The sequence below is a fragment of the Thalassophryne amazonica genome, chromosome 7 (assembly GCF_902500255.1).
Source record: "Thalassophryne amazonica chromosome 7, fThaAma1.1, whole genome shotgun sequence".
Lineage (NCBI taxonomy): Eukaryota > Metazoa > Chordata > Actinopteri > Batrachoidiformes > Batrachoididae > Thalassophryne > Thalassophryne amazonica.
This window is the reverse complement of record NC_047109.1, coordinates 15290813-15306748: the sequence shown is the minus strand read 5'-3', so window position 1 is coordinate 15306748 and position 15936 is coordinate 15290813. Positions and strand designations below refer to the sequence as shown.

General features: G+C 41.8%; 1 protein-coding gene across 1 annotated transcript in view; it reads left to right on the top strand.

Annotated features, from left to right (window-relative positions):
* Window positions 1-15936, top strand: part of LOC117513658 (low-density lipoprotein receptor class A domain-containing protein 4-like) — an 832720-nt gene that overhangs the window by 604488 nt on the left and 212296 nt on the right.

Genomic DNA, 15936 nt, shown 5'->3' with positions numbered 1-15936 from the left:
AGGAGAAACATGCCCATATCATGATGCTTCCACCACCATGCTTCATGTCTTCACTGTGAACTGGGCTTGAATTGAGTTTGGGGGTCGTCTCACAAACTGTCTGTGGCCCTTGGACCCCAAAGAACAATTTTACTCTCATCAGTCCACAAAATTCCTCCATTTCTCTTTAGGCCAGTTGATGTGTTCTTTGGCAAATTGTAACCTCTTCTGCACATGTCTTTATTTACAAGGGAGTTTGCGGGGGATTCTTGCAAATAAATTAGCTTCACACAGACATCTTCTAACCGTCACAGCACTTACAGTAACTCCAGACTGTCTTTGATCATCCTGGAGCTGATCAATTGGTGAGCCTTTGCCATTCTGGTTATTCTTCTTCCATTTGATGGTGTTTCCGTTTTCTTTCACGCATCGTTTTTTTTTTGTCCATTTTAAAGCATTGGAGTCATTGTAGATGAACAGCCTATAATTTTTTGCACCTGCGTATAGTTTTTCCCCTCTCCAATCAACTTTTTAATCAAACTACGCTGTTCTTCCGAACAAGTGGTCTTGACGTCCAATTTTCCTCAGGCTTTCAAAGAGAAAAGCATGTTCAACAGGCTGGCTTCATCCTTAAATAGGGGACACCCTGATTCACACCTGTTGTTCCACAGAATTGACGAACTCACTGACTGAATGCCACACTACTATTATTGTGAACACCCCTTTTCTACTTTTTTTTACTAATAGCCCATTTCATAGCCTTAAGACTGTGCATATCATGAATGCTTGGTCCTTGTTGGATTTGTGAGACTCTACTGAATCTACTGGTACCTTGTTTCCCATGTAACAATAAGAAATACTCAAAACCTGGATTAATCTTTTAGTCACATAGCACTACTATTATTCTGAACACTACTGTATGTGTCTGTTCTTTGATCCATTTGAATGATGGTTTTCTGTTTTCTTTCACGTCTTTCTGGTTTTATTGCCATTTTGAAGCATTAAGATCATTTTTATCTAGCTGGTCTCATTTCCTGTACTTTATATGTTTCTTCTCTACAACCAATTTTAATCAAACTACGCTGTTCTTCTGAACAATGTCTGGAATGACCCATTTACTCGAAATGAATGACAACCAGCAGGAAAAACATCACTATCTCATCCTGAAATAAGTCACAGAAAGAAAAATGAAGACACTGATATTTTTTGAACAGGCTAATATCATCAATCAATCACTTTTTTCTTATATAGCGCCAAATCACAACAAACAGTTGCCCAAGGCGCTCCATATTGTAAGGCAAGGCCATACAATAATTATGAAAACCCCAACGGTCAAAACGACCCCCTATGAGCAAGCACTTGGCAACAGTGGGAAGGAAAAACTCCCTTTTAACAGAGAAACCTCCAGCAGAACCAGGCTCAGGGAGGGGCAGTCTTCTGCTGAGACTGGTTGGGGCTGAGGGAAAAAAAGGAAAAAGACATGCCGTGAAGGGGGGCAGAGATCGATCACTAATGATTAAATGCAGAGTGATGCATACGGAGCAAAAAGAAAGAAACAGTGCATCATGGGAACCCCCCACAATCTACGTCTAAGCAGCATAACCAACGGATGGTCCAGGGTCACCCGATCCAGCCCTAACTATAAGCCTTAGCGAAAAGGAAAGTTTTAAGCCTAATCTTAAAAGTAGAGAGGGTATCTGTCTCCCTGATCTGAATTGGGAGCTGGTTCCACAGGAGAGCCTGAAAGCTGAAGGCTCTGCCTCCCATTCTACTCTTACAAACCCTAGGAACTACAAGTAAGCCCGCAGTCTGAGAATGAAGCGCTCTAATGGGGTAATATGGTACTACGAGGTCCCTAAGATAAGATGGCACCTGATTATTCAAAACCTTATAAGTAAGAAGAAGAATTTTAAATTCTATTCTAGAATTAACAGGAAGCCAATGAGAGGCCAACACGGGTGAGATATGCTCTCTCCTGCTAGTCCCCGTCAGTACTCTAGCTGCAGCATTCTGAACCAACTGAAGGCTTTTTAGGGAACTTTAGGACAACCTGATAATAATGAATTACAATAGTCCAGCCTAGAGGAAATAAATGCATGAATTAGTTTTTCAGCATCACTCTGAGACAAGACCTTTCTGATTTTTAGAGATATTGCGTAAATGCAAAAAGGCAGTCCTACATATTTGTTTGATATGCGCTTTGATGACATATCCTGATCAAAATTACTCCAAGATTTCTCCAGTATTACTAGAGATCAGGAAAATGCCATCCAGAGTAACGATCTGGTTAGACACCATGCTTTCTAAGATTTGTGGGGCCAAGTACAATAACTTCAGGTTTATTGAGTTTAAAAGCAGGAAATTAGAGGTCATCCATGTCTTTTCTGTAAGACAATCCTGCGGTTTAGCTAATTGGTGTGTATCCTCTGGCTTCATGGATAGATAAAGCTGGGTATCATCTGCGTAAACAATGAAAATTTAAGCAATACGTCTAATAATCTGCCTAAGGGAAGCATGTATAAAGTGAATAAAATTGTCCTAGCACAGAACCTTGTGGAACTCCATAATTAACTTTAGTCTGTGAAGAAGATTCCCCATTTACATGAACAAACTGTAATCTATTAGACAAATATGATTCAAACCACCGCAGCGCAGTGCCTTTAATACCTAACATGCTCTAATCTCTGTAATAAATTTTATGGTCAACAGTATCAAAGCAGCACTGAGGTCCAACAGAACAAGCACAGAGATAAGTCCACTGTCCGAAGCCATAAGAAGATCATTTGTAACCTTCACTAATGCTGTTTCTGTACTATAATGAATTCTAAAACCTGACTGAAACTCTTCAAATAGACCATTCCTCTGCAGGTGAATCAGTTAACTGTTTTAACAAACTACCCTCTCAAGAATCTGAGAATCTTTGAGAAAAGGAAGGTTGGAAATTGGCCTATAATTAGCTAAGATAGCTGGGCAAGTGATGGCTTTTTAAGTAATGGTTTAATTACTGCCACCTTAAAGGCCTGTGGTACATAACCAACTAACAAAGATAGATTGATCATATTTAAGATTGAAGCATTAAATAATGGTAGGACTTCCTTGAGCAGCCTGGCAGGAATGGGGTCCAATAAACATGCCGATGGTTTGGACGAAGCAACCAATGAAAATAACTCAGACAGAACAACCAGAGAGAAAGAGTCTAACCAAATACCGGCATCACTGAAAGCAGCCAAAGATAACGATACATCTTTGGGATGGTTATGAGTAATTTTTTCTCTAATAGTCAAAATTTTGTTAGCAAAGAAAGTCATGAAGTCATTACTAGTTAAAGTTAATGGAATACTCAGCTCAATAGAGCTCTGACTCTTTGTCAGCCTAGCTACAGTGCTGAAAAGAAACCTGAGGTTATTCTTATTTTCTTCAATTAGTGATGAGTAGAAAGATGTCCTAGCTTTACGGAGGGCTTTTTTATAGAGCAACAAACTCTTTTTCCAGGCTAAGTGAAGATCTTCTAAATTAGTGAGACGCCATTTCCTCTCCAACTTACGGGTTATCTGCTTTAAGCTATGAGTTTGTGAGTTATACCACGGAGTCAGACACTTCTGATTTAAAGCTCTCTTTTTCAGAGGAGCTACAGCATCCAAAGTTGTCTTCAAAGAGGATGTAAAACTATTGACGAGATACTCTAACTCCCTTACAGAGTTTAGGTAGCTACTCTGCTCTGTGTTGGTATATGACATTAGAGAACATAACGAAGGAATCATATCCTTAAACCTAGTTACAGCGCTTTCTGAAAGACTTCTAGCGTAATGAAACTTATTCCCCACTGCAGGGTAGTCCATCAGGGTAAATGTAAATGTTATTAAAAAATGATCAGACAGAAGGGAGTTTTCAGGGAATACTGTTAAGTCTTCTATTTCCATACCATAAGTCAGAACAAGATCTAAGATATGATTAAAGTGGTGGGTGGACTCATTTACTTTTTGAGCAAAGCCGATAGAGTCTAATAATAGATTAAATGCAGTGTTGAGGCTGTCATTCTCAGCATCTGTGTGGATATTAAAATCGCCCACTATAATTATCTTATCTGAGCTAAGCACTAAGTCAGACAAAAGGTCTGAAAATTCACAGAGAAACTCACAGTAACGACCAGGTGGACGATAGATAATAACAAATAAAACTGTTTTTTGGGACTTCCAATTTGGATGGACAAGACTAAAAGACAAGCTTTCAAATGAATTAAAGCTCTGTCTGGGTTTTTGATTAATTAATAAGCTGAAATGGAAGATTGCTGCTAATCCTCCGACACGGCCCGTGCTACGAGCATTCTGACAGTTAGTGTGACTCGGGGGGTTGACTCATTTAAACTAACATATTCATCCTGCTGTAACCAGGTTTCTGTTAGGCAGAATAAATCAATACGTTGATCAATTATTATATCATTTACCAACAGGGACTTAGAAGAGAGAGACCTAATGTTTAATAGACCACATTTAACTGTTTTAGTCTGTGGTGCAGTTGAAGGTGCTATATTATTTTTTCTTTTTGAATTTTTATGCTTAAATAGATTTTTGCTGGTTATTGGTAGTCTGGGAGCAGGCACCGTCTCTACGGGGATGGGGTAATGAGGGGATGGCAGGGGGAGAGAAGCTGCAGAGAGGTGTGTAAGACCACAGCTCTGCCTCCTGGTCCCAACGCTGCACAGTCACAGTTTGGAGGATCCAAGAAAATTGGCCAGATTTCTAGAAATGAGAGCTGCTCCATCTAAAGTGGGATGGATGCCGTCTCTCCTAACAAGACCAGGTTTTCCCCAGAAGCTTTGCCAATTGTCAATGAAGCCCACCTAATTTTTTGGACACCACTCAGACAGCCAGCAATTCAAGGAGAACATGCGGCTAAACATGTCACTCCCGGTCTGATTGGGGAGGGGCCCAGAGAAAACAACAGAGTCCGACATTGTTTTTGCAAAGTTACACACCGATTTAATGTTAATTTTAGTGACCTCCGATTGGCGTAACCGAGTGTCATTACTGCCGACGTGAATTACAATCTTACCAAATTTACGCTTAGCCTTAGCCAGCAATTTCAAATGTCCTTCGATGTCGCCTGCTCTGGCCCCAGGAAGACAATTGATATTGTCCGGGGGATATTCCAGGAATATTCTTTTTAGACTTAGACTTTTTTTTATTGTCATTGCACAAAAACACAACAGTGAGTCTGGCAATGAAATGTCATTGCTTGGCTACCGGAGTACACAGCAAAAACTGGAACAAGTTATGAATACCTATGAAATGTGTGTGTGTGTGTGTGTGTGTGTGTGTGTGTATAAGTATTTGAACACTCTGCGATTTTGCAAGTTCTCCCACTTAGAAATCATGGAGGGGTCTGAAATTTTCATCTTAGGTGCATGTCCACTGTGAGAGACATAATCTAAAAATAAAAAAAAAAATCCGGAAATCATAATGTATGATTTTTTAATAATTTATTTGCATGTTACTGCTGCAAATAAGTATTTGAACACCTACCAACCAGCAAGAATTCTGGCTCTCAAAGACCTGTTATTTTTTTTCTTTAAGAAGCACTCTTTACCTGTATTAATTGCACCTGTTTGAACTTGATACCTGTATAAAAGACACCTATTCACACACTCAATCAATCACACTCCAACCTGTCCACCATAACCAAGACCAAAGAGCTGTCTAAGGACACCAGGGAACACAAACTTGTAGACCTGCACAAGGCTGGGATTGATTTACAGGACAACAGGCAAGGCAGCTTAGTAGAAAGACAACAACTGTTATGATTATTATTAGGAAACGTGAAGAAGAAAACACAAGATGACTGTTCAGTCTCCCTCGGTCTGGGATTCCCCATGGCAAGATCTCACTTTGTGGGGTATAGGATGATGGATTGAGACAGCTCAGAACTACACCTGGTCAATGACCTGACGAGGACTGGGACCACAGTCAACAAAGATTACTAGTGAACACCTTGATGCTGTCATGGTTTAAAATCTTGCAAGGGGGCAGCAAGGTCCCCCTGCTCAAGCAGCACATGTCCAGGCCCGTTTGACAGTTCACCAGTGACCATCTGAATGATCCATGAGGAGGCATGGGAGAAGGTCATGTGGTCAGATAAGACCAGAATAGAGCTTTTTGGAATCAACTCCACTTCCCATGTTTAGAGGATTAGAACAACCCCAAGAAAACCATCCCAACTGTGAAGCATGGGGTGTGGAAACATCATACTCTGGGGGTGCTCTTCTGCAAAGGGGACAGGACAACTGCACCGTATTGAAGGATGGATGGGGTCATGTATTGCGAGATTTTGGCAAACAACCTCCTTCCCTCAGTAAGAACCATTGAAGATGGTCATGGCTGGGTTGTCCAGCATGACAATGACCCCAAACACACAGCCAGGCAGCTAGGAGGGGCTCCGTAAGAAGCCTTTCAAGGTCCGGGAGTGGCCTGGCCAGTCTTCATACCTGAACTCAATAGAAAATCTTTGGAGGGAGCTGAAACGCCAAACTGAAAGATGTTGGAGAAGATCTGTATGGAGGAGTGGAGCAAAATCCCTGCTGCAGTGTGTGCAAACCTGGTGAAAAACTACAGGAAACGTTGACCTCTGTAATTGCAAACAAGAGGCTACTGTACCAAATATTAACATTGATTTCAAATCAGTGTTCAAATACTTATTTGCAAGCAGTAACATACAAAATAGGTGATTAAAAAACTCATACATTGTGATTTCTAGATTTATTTATTTTTTTAGATTATGTCTCTCACGAGTGGACATGCACCTCAGATTAAATTTCAGACCCTCCCATGATTTCTAAGTGGGAGAACTTGAAAAATCACAAGTTGTTCAAATACCTATTTTCCTCACTGTGTCTGGAATATTGCACAGATAGTTTGCACTCAAGTTTTCTTAAAACAGTACCAACAGTCCGAGAAGTGCAGGGGAGTGGGGTTAGTGGCATTTAACAGTCTGATGGCCAGTGGAAAATAACTGTTTTTGAATCTGGCTGTTCTGCAACACATGCTGCGGAACCTCTGGTGAGCTCTGGGTAGGCATCGCCTGTGGGCAATGTCTTGATGGGTGGATTCCCAAGGATCTTCTCCGCTGTCCTGACCACTCTCTGCAAGGACTTCCAGTCTGAAGCCTTACAGTCTCCCAGACCAGACGGAGATGCAGCTGGTCAGCAGGCTCTCGATGGTCCCTCTATAGAAGGTGGGGAGGAGGCAAGGGGGAAGGAGGCGCTTCTCATCCGTGCAGGAAATGCAGACACTGCTGAGCTCTCTTGCCAGGAGGTGGTGTGAAGTGACCAGCTGAGGTTATCTGTAATGTGCACCCACAGGAACTTGGTGCTGCTGACAACCTCCACCGCTGTGTCATTGATGAGGAGTGGTGTGTGGCTGGGTCGGGATCTCTGTAAAGTAATGACATATTTGATAAACTTTTCATCATGTTTTGATTTGGACAGTGGGGGCACACTTCCGATAATCCGATAACAGATAATTATCGAAGATAATGTTTCATTATCGGATTATCTTTTATATAACTTTAAAAAACCATTATCGGACTAATTCTCTTCCGATAATTGTGGTCCGATAACTTAGGATTGATAACATAGTAAACCAAGCTGAACAGTAAAAAGCATTTTTTAAAATTTACATTCAGTTGAAGACTTACCTGTTAAAAGTTTCCTAAAAGATATATAGTTTTAACTCACTGCAAACAAAAGAGAGCAGCTTTCAGGAAAAAACACTCTATCCTCTGCAGGCAAAAAAGAACTGGTCACCAAAAAATAAATAATTTTCTTTAACACCATACTGACATAATGGCAATATCACCCAAGTCATACAGAGGCATACATTTGTAACTTATGGTTCAAATTTTAACCAAACTAATTTTGGACAAGTTATTTAAAATTACTGTCATGTCTGAAGTTTTATAAAGTGAAAATATCAGATATATGTTTTAAGTTTTAAAGTAATGTGCTAATTTTTAAGGTTTTGTGAGCACATGCTGTGCTCAGCAGTGCATTATGGGTAGGATAGGGTAATCTCAGTAGTTCACGCACAGGACAAATGCATTTCAGACACTCTGTTCAGGCTCCACAGCCAGCAGCATTAAACTCTAGTGCCTAAAACTCTCGTGAATATATAGACGTTATTGTATTTGCGTTTGTTAAATTCCACGCATCTTAAATGTAGCAGACAACGGATTTCCTGGAATTTTGTTTTGCCAAGTTTTCAAGGCCTCTACTGCCATCTACTGGCCAGTAGTGTTCATGGCAGTATTCACCCTAAGTACTAAGCATCTGGGCACCAGTAGATGGCAGTGTTCTATTTATTTTGACCCGGTTAGATGGTTGTCAAATCAACTTTTTGGCTTTGCAAATGGCTTTCTTTTTTACAAATTAAGTTTAAAAATAAAACAAAATAACAGCAACAACAACAACAACAAAAAAACATTACAAGACAGCTCTGCGTGTTTGCACAGGCACAGTGCGAGCGGATTGGACGCTTGTTGCTCTTCAGCAGCAGGAGGTGGTCGTGAGATGTTAAACGCAGCTTGTTACTCCATGTACACTACATGATGCAGGAGATCATAAAACGTGCGCACGACACTAATAAAACTTGCGCACATTCTCTCCACATGCAAAACATTTTGCAATGACACTTTCAGGGCTCCGTAAAAATGCCTATTTTTACTAATAAAAATGGAATATTTTACAAAAGCACATTTATCTTTAAACACCACGACACACGTCACATCAACGTGTTGGTTTACTATAAGGAATGACTGAACCAATCAGTGTTTAGCAGAGGCACTTTTACCCAGAATCCTTTGCGATCAGTCTTTTGTTATAAACCTCAGAATTAGTGCATTATTCAACATTAAAAGATATTGTTATATTTAACTTTGTACAAATGACAGAATTGACATTAATGGAGTTATTCTATCAGTATTTACACAAAACCGTAAGTTGGTATGACTTTATTTTTCAAGACCCTCCGCCTGACCGGAGCATTGTGATTGGTAGACAGCTCGCTTTGTAGCTGCTCTCAGGCTGGGGCTGGGGCTGTGGCTGGGCTGGGGCTGGGCTGGGGCTGGGGCTGGGGCTGGGGCTGGGGCTGGGGCTGGGCTTTCGGCTTCGGCTTCGGCTTCGGCTTCCAGCAAGGAGCAGCATGTTCAAGCATTGGCTCATTATTTGGGTCGCTTTTGATGCTTTCAAAAGCAATCGTGGTGTTAAAAGTCAAATTCAGCTTCTTAGTAGTTGCAAATGTACCAGAAACAATACTGGAATTTATCGGTTATGTGTAACTTCCGATACATTTTAGGGTGGTTTATTGGTTTATCTTTATAAAAGATAACTTTTCAGTTATCTGATTATCTGTTATCGAAGTTAAAATTTTTGGTTATCTGTGCCCACCACTGGATTTGGAATAGAATGTGCAGTGTTCACAATGCATTTGCGTGTGTGGAAATAAAACTAGTTGAAGGATTTTGAGTTTTTAACTTTCTTTTTAAACACACTGCTCTTATTTTGAACACAACTGTAAGTGCACAAGATTTTATGAGATCCAAAGTGTTTTTTTTTTTTTTTTGTTTGTTTTTTTTTGCTGATACCAAGACAGATACTCTTAGATTTGGTTTATTGTTCGTTTAAAACATTTGATTTTGAGTCTGTTTTCAGATCTGATTGGGTAAACCATGTTTTCGTTCCAGTTACATCACTGTCAGCTGCTCCCACACCTGCCACTATTTCAAAAAAAATATTTTCCATGAGAGATTTGAGGAAAGTTTCCACCTGTCCCCTTTTTGAGTTGTACTTGGGAGCAGAAAAGGTCAGACAGAAATGTCATCACCACAGTGTATACTACTCACGGTCACCTTTGAGCTTTGTATGATGTCCCCAGCAGCTTTTGTCTTTCACTGTCAGAGTATCACGCGACAAAAAGAAAAATGAGACTTTGTCCACATATTCTAGACATCTGGACTACAGACATTATGTCAGACTAATGACCAAGTTCATCAAGTAAGATCAGGACTGTGAGCATGCGCTGGTGCCACATGTTGAAGCATCCATCACACAGGTCCTAGAAGGCAACCAACCAGCACACAACCGGCCCATCCTCACCTCTTGAAAGTAACCATCCATCTGCAGCAGCCAGGTGAAATGTGGCCATGTCCTGGGCCAGCAGACTCTCCCTCACACTGCAAGTGATACACCTCAGTTTAGTCTCCCTAAATAACCATTCAATTAGCACAGTACTAAGGATCCTCCAATGAGAACTACTACCAAAGACCTAACCCACCATCCCCTTAGGTTACTGGTTAAGCCTCGGTCCCACCGAATAATAAGCCATGACTAATGAGGCCACGCATGGGTGTGTGTGTGTGTGCCTCTCTGTACCTCACATGTGCCAAGTATTAGCCTCTAGTGAGCCACGGCTGACCTGTCATTTGAGCCCCATCCAGCCTCGAATCGCTCATGTCGCCCCATATGCTCCATAGTTTTCAATTCACAACATCCATTCAAGATGTTGTCACATTTTTTAAACACAATTCAAAAATAGACGCTCCTGCACAGTCCGGTCAGTGTGCGCTATGCACCAGGCTGCTGTTTATCTGTGTTCCAGAGTCATTAAACGTACCAGACCAGCTAGAACCGAGCCATGGGTTCCTTGACAGTCGCCTCTGCGCTTCCTCTCGCTGGTTTTATTTTGTTTCAACACGTGATGCAACTTTAACTTTGTGGTCATCCGTTAATGTCTGCAAAACCGATCTTTTGCGCGCGCTGGCGTTCTGCGTCCTGGAAAGTCGCCTCTGCGCTGCTTCTCGCTGGCTTCCTTTCCATCTGCGGCTTTGCTGGTTTATTTCTTCCGCGACTTTAAACACACCTCATGATCCAACTTTAACTTTGTGTTCATCCGTTATTGACTGCAAAACCATTCTTTGCAAGCTGGCGTTCTGCCTAAATGCTCATTTGAGTGCGAGTCATGTGTCAGTGCGAACACACAGCAGAGCTCATCTGATCCATTAACAAGATATTAAATCTATCATAAACATACTTTTACAGCTGATTATATAGAAGGAATGAAAATGCAACTGTTTTACCAAGCTATTACATTAAAAACATTACAAATAATTAAGCTGCTTCAAATACGTTCTCCACCTCAGTGCACGAAAGAGAGAGAGAGGAAAAAAGGGTCCAGGTGAAACGATCCTCTGTGATTCCAGAAGTGATTTGAGGTGTTTTCAACATCCAAGCTTTGACAGAAAATGAGTAATCCGCTACAAAATAATTAATTTATATACAGCATCTGGCGTACAAAGCAGGTGGAATTGTAGTGCGCGAGAGGGCGGAGCCTGTCAAAAATAGCCTCCAGGTCCTCGTAGCTGCCAGGCGCTCAGATAATGGATGTTTAGAGCCTAGTCCTCACAACAACATGCCTCTAAAATCCTCGTACCTCGTTCACAAACAGCCCCATGCTGTTGCTGCTAAATTTTGAACTTCTTGAAATTAGCGTCACACTCAGAGATGAGCCTCGTTAGCCAAATATTCTGCCTCTCAGAGCCACTATTCTCCCACATTTGTTGAATACGTCCTCAGATACCAAAAATGTTTGCTGCGTGGCTCATTTTTCACTCTTCATTATTTGGTGGGACCATGGCTTATAGTGAGGAACATATAGTGAGACAAGAACCGCCAGGACCCTAAAGACTTGGTTCTGTGTTCTCTTGCTAATATAACAGCATCATTTATAGCTTTGTCTATTAACTGCACAACTGCATAAGCTCTTCCCAAGGATCCCCCAATGTTAAAGGCCGAGGACCCAATTAGAAAAGGAGGATATTGTAGGTTACAAGAACATTTTAAAGTATCCCCATGCATATTCTTTTTCCTTTCCTTAACCAATACAACACTGATTCTGGGACTTTGAACATTCCCAAAAGTTAGTCATTAACTCCAACCATCTCAGTATTACATTGAGAAATCATACTGTATTTTCTACCGAACCATAAGGAACACTACTACCAGATTTTGAATGTATCGTCTCATGTGATGCTGGCCTAAAGTAAGTCAGTAAGGGTGAGAAATACATATTAACAATAAAATAAAAGTACACAATGAATACATGAAAACGGAGGCTTGGTATGTACAGATGACTCAAATGCCTGAAGGCGTTAGGATAAAATAGCCTCATGTTTTCATGAAGACACCATTGAACGTGATTCGTAAATTTTCATCACTGTGATCCAGTTGTCATTGCTGTTGTGCGTATCTGTAACGTAATAATGCCACGAAAGCTCGACAAAGGCCTAAAAAGAAAACAAGATGCCAGTACACTTAGCCAAGTCTCACACTCAGGAGATATTTAGGCCGCTCTGTGTTCCTTCCCCATCATTTAAATGGGGCTTTCAGACTCTTTAACAACCTGAGCAGGTTTTCAGATGTGGATTGCTGCCACCTTTAGCCGAGGTCAGGCTCTATCTGAAAGGCCACATTATACGCTGATGAAGTGCCTTTAAGGTGGTCTGTCCGCACTAACACAGACCTCCTCGTGCTCTACCCTTGTCCCGCTCAGTTCTGCCTGCACTGAGCAGAGTGATAAAAGGGTTCTGCGCCACTCACCGGGCTGCAGAGGGCTCCAGATTCATTACCTGACCTGTGCCGCTGACTGGGACACCATTGACTCTGACGTCTCTGTAATGCTCCGACATAAAGAAGTAGATAGATGACTGGGCGGAGAGAAAGAGGAGGTAGATAAATGAAAGTGCAAAAGAAAGGGAGATAGGGTTATAGAGAGGTGAAGAAAGGAAAGAATGAAGAGAACCGAGGAAAATGATAAGTCCTTTACACAAACCTTTGAAATGTCCACCAAAAATAAACATAAAAAAAAAATGCAAATCCAGTGTTTTTGCCAGTTTGAAGTAGATTCTTTGTTCATTCCTCAAAGATGTAGGTGGTCATCGTCTGATTGAACCCGAGGCAACTGGGTTTAGTACCTCCAGAAAGTGCAGGAATATCCATCAAAAGTAAAACATATCTAAAGCTGAACAGACTCGTATTCAAGATTCTAATGTTATAATCAGGTTTGAGCCTAAACGCACGACAAAGACATGGCAGGATTTAAACTTCATCTGCAGCTGTAAACAGGCATCGCAACAGTAAATATCCACCCCGTGTATGCCTTGTTAGACAACAGTGTGAAGGAATATGCAGATAAAGAGCTGACCTGCCAATACGTAGACCCGGGTTCGAATCCCGTTCATGCTACTTCTATGTGCTGTTGGACAAGACACAATCTGCATTGTTCCAGTCCACTCTGCTGTAAAAATGAGTACCAACTTTGGCTGGGGAAATAACCTGCATCAGACTGGCGTCCTGTCCAGGGCAGTAGTAGCCGCTCATATGCTTCATGCTACGGAATCCGGAGATAAGCACCAACACCAACAGGCCTCAGAGCCTATATTGGACTTATTTCTAATACTCGAGGCTTCTGACACTTTTGACACTCAAAGATCTCCTGCCAAGCAGCCAACTACAAAAGGACGTCATCGTCTTCAAGACGCATGAACCATGAAATTCACTGTGAATTCCTGCTTGAAATTGCTCCCTTTGCTCATGTCATCAGCCATTGTATGAAGCAAAACGCTGAAATCTTTTCTGAAGTCTAACGCTGTTAACAACTCAAACAAGCAAAATTTACCATAATGCATTTCCCCTTACCATGTGTATTTCAGGAAATCACATTGGACTCTGTTGGTCATGGGGCTTGAAAATGACAAGAGGTCCCTGTCTGTCTTTAAAGGCCCCTTCACACATAGTAGGAATAAGTACAACTCAGGGTGACTCACGGCAGAACAGCTTGTATGAGTGAACCACAAAAACATTGAGCCGACGGGCAGGTGTGCACGATGCCGCTGCAACGGTTTGTGCATGCGGGAACACAGTGCGAGCAGCTGTGCCATGTGGTTACATATCGCACAGCTGCTTGCACTGTGTACTATGAAAATAAAAATTTCATGCCACCCATGGGATTCAAACCTGCACTTTCCAAAAGCTCTGAATGCCAGTCAGAAACTTTACCACTGAGCGACCATCGCTGTCCTATGAAAGGTGTGAGAAAGTGCCTGATATCAAGAAGGACATGGGCATATTTACAAAAAAATAAAACCACACACCATATAAAAACACCGCATTTTATTGAATCCCCTCTTATCAAGCGGACAATACAAGTATGATCCGTCTATTCCTCTGTAGATGACCCATGGTCACAGACGTGCAGTCATGAAATGACATGTATGAGAAGCAGAGTGCACTTATCATGTCCACATCTGCTGGCGGTGTGTCCAGTCCGACATGCATGTCTTGTGGACGGTGCACCGCAGAACAGACACCGCATCATGTGGAACAGAGCTCACGTAGATGACGTGACATTCAGATCGCCTGCTGCGTATTATGATCTGACAGGCCAGATCACCTGGGGCAGTATGTGAATGTGCCCATTGCAGCAGCGATATTTTTTTATTTATGTCCACGTGATGACAGCAAGCAGACATGTCCGTCCAAACACGGTACATGTTCCCCAGCCGTGATGTCCAGATCCACAGATCTCCACAGCCGCTCCTGTGGGTGGACATACCACCTGTCAGTTCAGCACAAACACCAATGTGTCACTGTGTCTGTTTGCAAAGCCACACTCGTGGGGCACTTAGACAAATTTCACATTCAGCTCGACAGTGATCGTCTGCTGACTGTTGTTGTATTAACAGTATGAATGGCCACACATTTTCTCAGTGCCATGTGAGCGGTGTTAGATGTTTGTGCGTGTCAGCTGGAATTTGGCCGACACCTGCCGCGAGAGGGTTCAGTGGGCTCTCACAGCGCACACTCTGTCTTTCAGCCACTGGTGTGCGCAAATAGTTGTAGCAATAGGTGTACGAGGCGTTAGAGGCAGCTACGATTTATACATATTGCATACGATTCCTGCTTCATGTGCACTTCATGCGCAATTCGACCAAATTCGCACTATGTGTGAAGGGACACACATAGGACACACTCAGTCTTAATGTGTCATCTTTTATTTACCCACTTTTATTCTCTGGCTTTAGCTCTGCATGAGTTGTATGGTCCTCTGTTGTCTTTGGCCCAGTGTTTTATTTATTTGTTTTATTGTTTTTATGTTTATTTATTTATTAGTATCTGAGTGGGTTTATTGTTTTGTATAGTTGTTTAATCATTTTTATGTGCAGCACCTTGGAAACTGTTCTGTTTTTTAAATGTGCTATATAAATAAAGTGGATTGGATTGGATTGGATCTTCTTGGAGAATTTCATTGAAAGAAATTTTCATATCTGCTCCCAGGTGGCACCCTGGGCAACTAACTAGGTTGTCTGTGCCAAGAAATGGCCCAGGTTCTATCCTTAGTTTATGGAACTCAAATCCTTACAATATTTGTGGTGAAGGATTATTTTGTAATGCCTTGCAGTCACGATGATGACACAAGATCAGGCAAAACTAAAAGGTGGTGAAATGGTAAAGACTATAAAATGAAGATCTGCATTTCCACCAAAAATGACTTCCTGTTATTCCACTTAAAATTCCAGTGAGAGCTCTCCAACATCTTGCTTGGGACTCCAGCTAGGGCGGTTGCATCTCCTCCTCTCTCCTCTGTCTCTGCTCCAACCTTCAAGTCCCTACTTCACTGGACTGTGAATTCTTCAAACTATATTGGATTAACCATGGAATTGATCAGCTGGTCTGTGAACGCTATTGACACCATTTTTTCAACAAGGTAATCAGGGCTGTGGGACCCTGCGTGCCCAGATGGAACCTACCCTGCGGCTATGTTCTCAACGCTTGGGAGAAATGGCGTGTTGCATGCTTGGTACCACTTTGTGTGAATGACGTTGAAGATTTATTTATATTTGGTTTTATCGTGG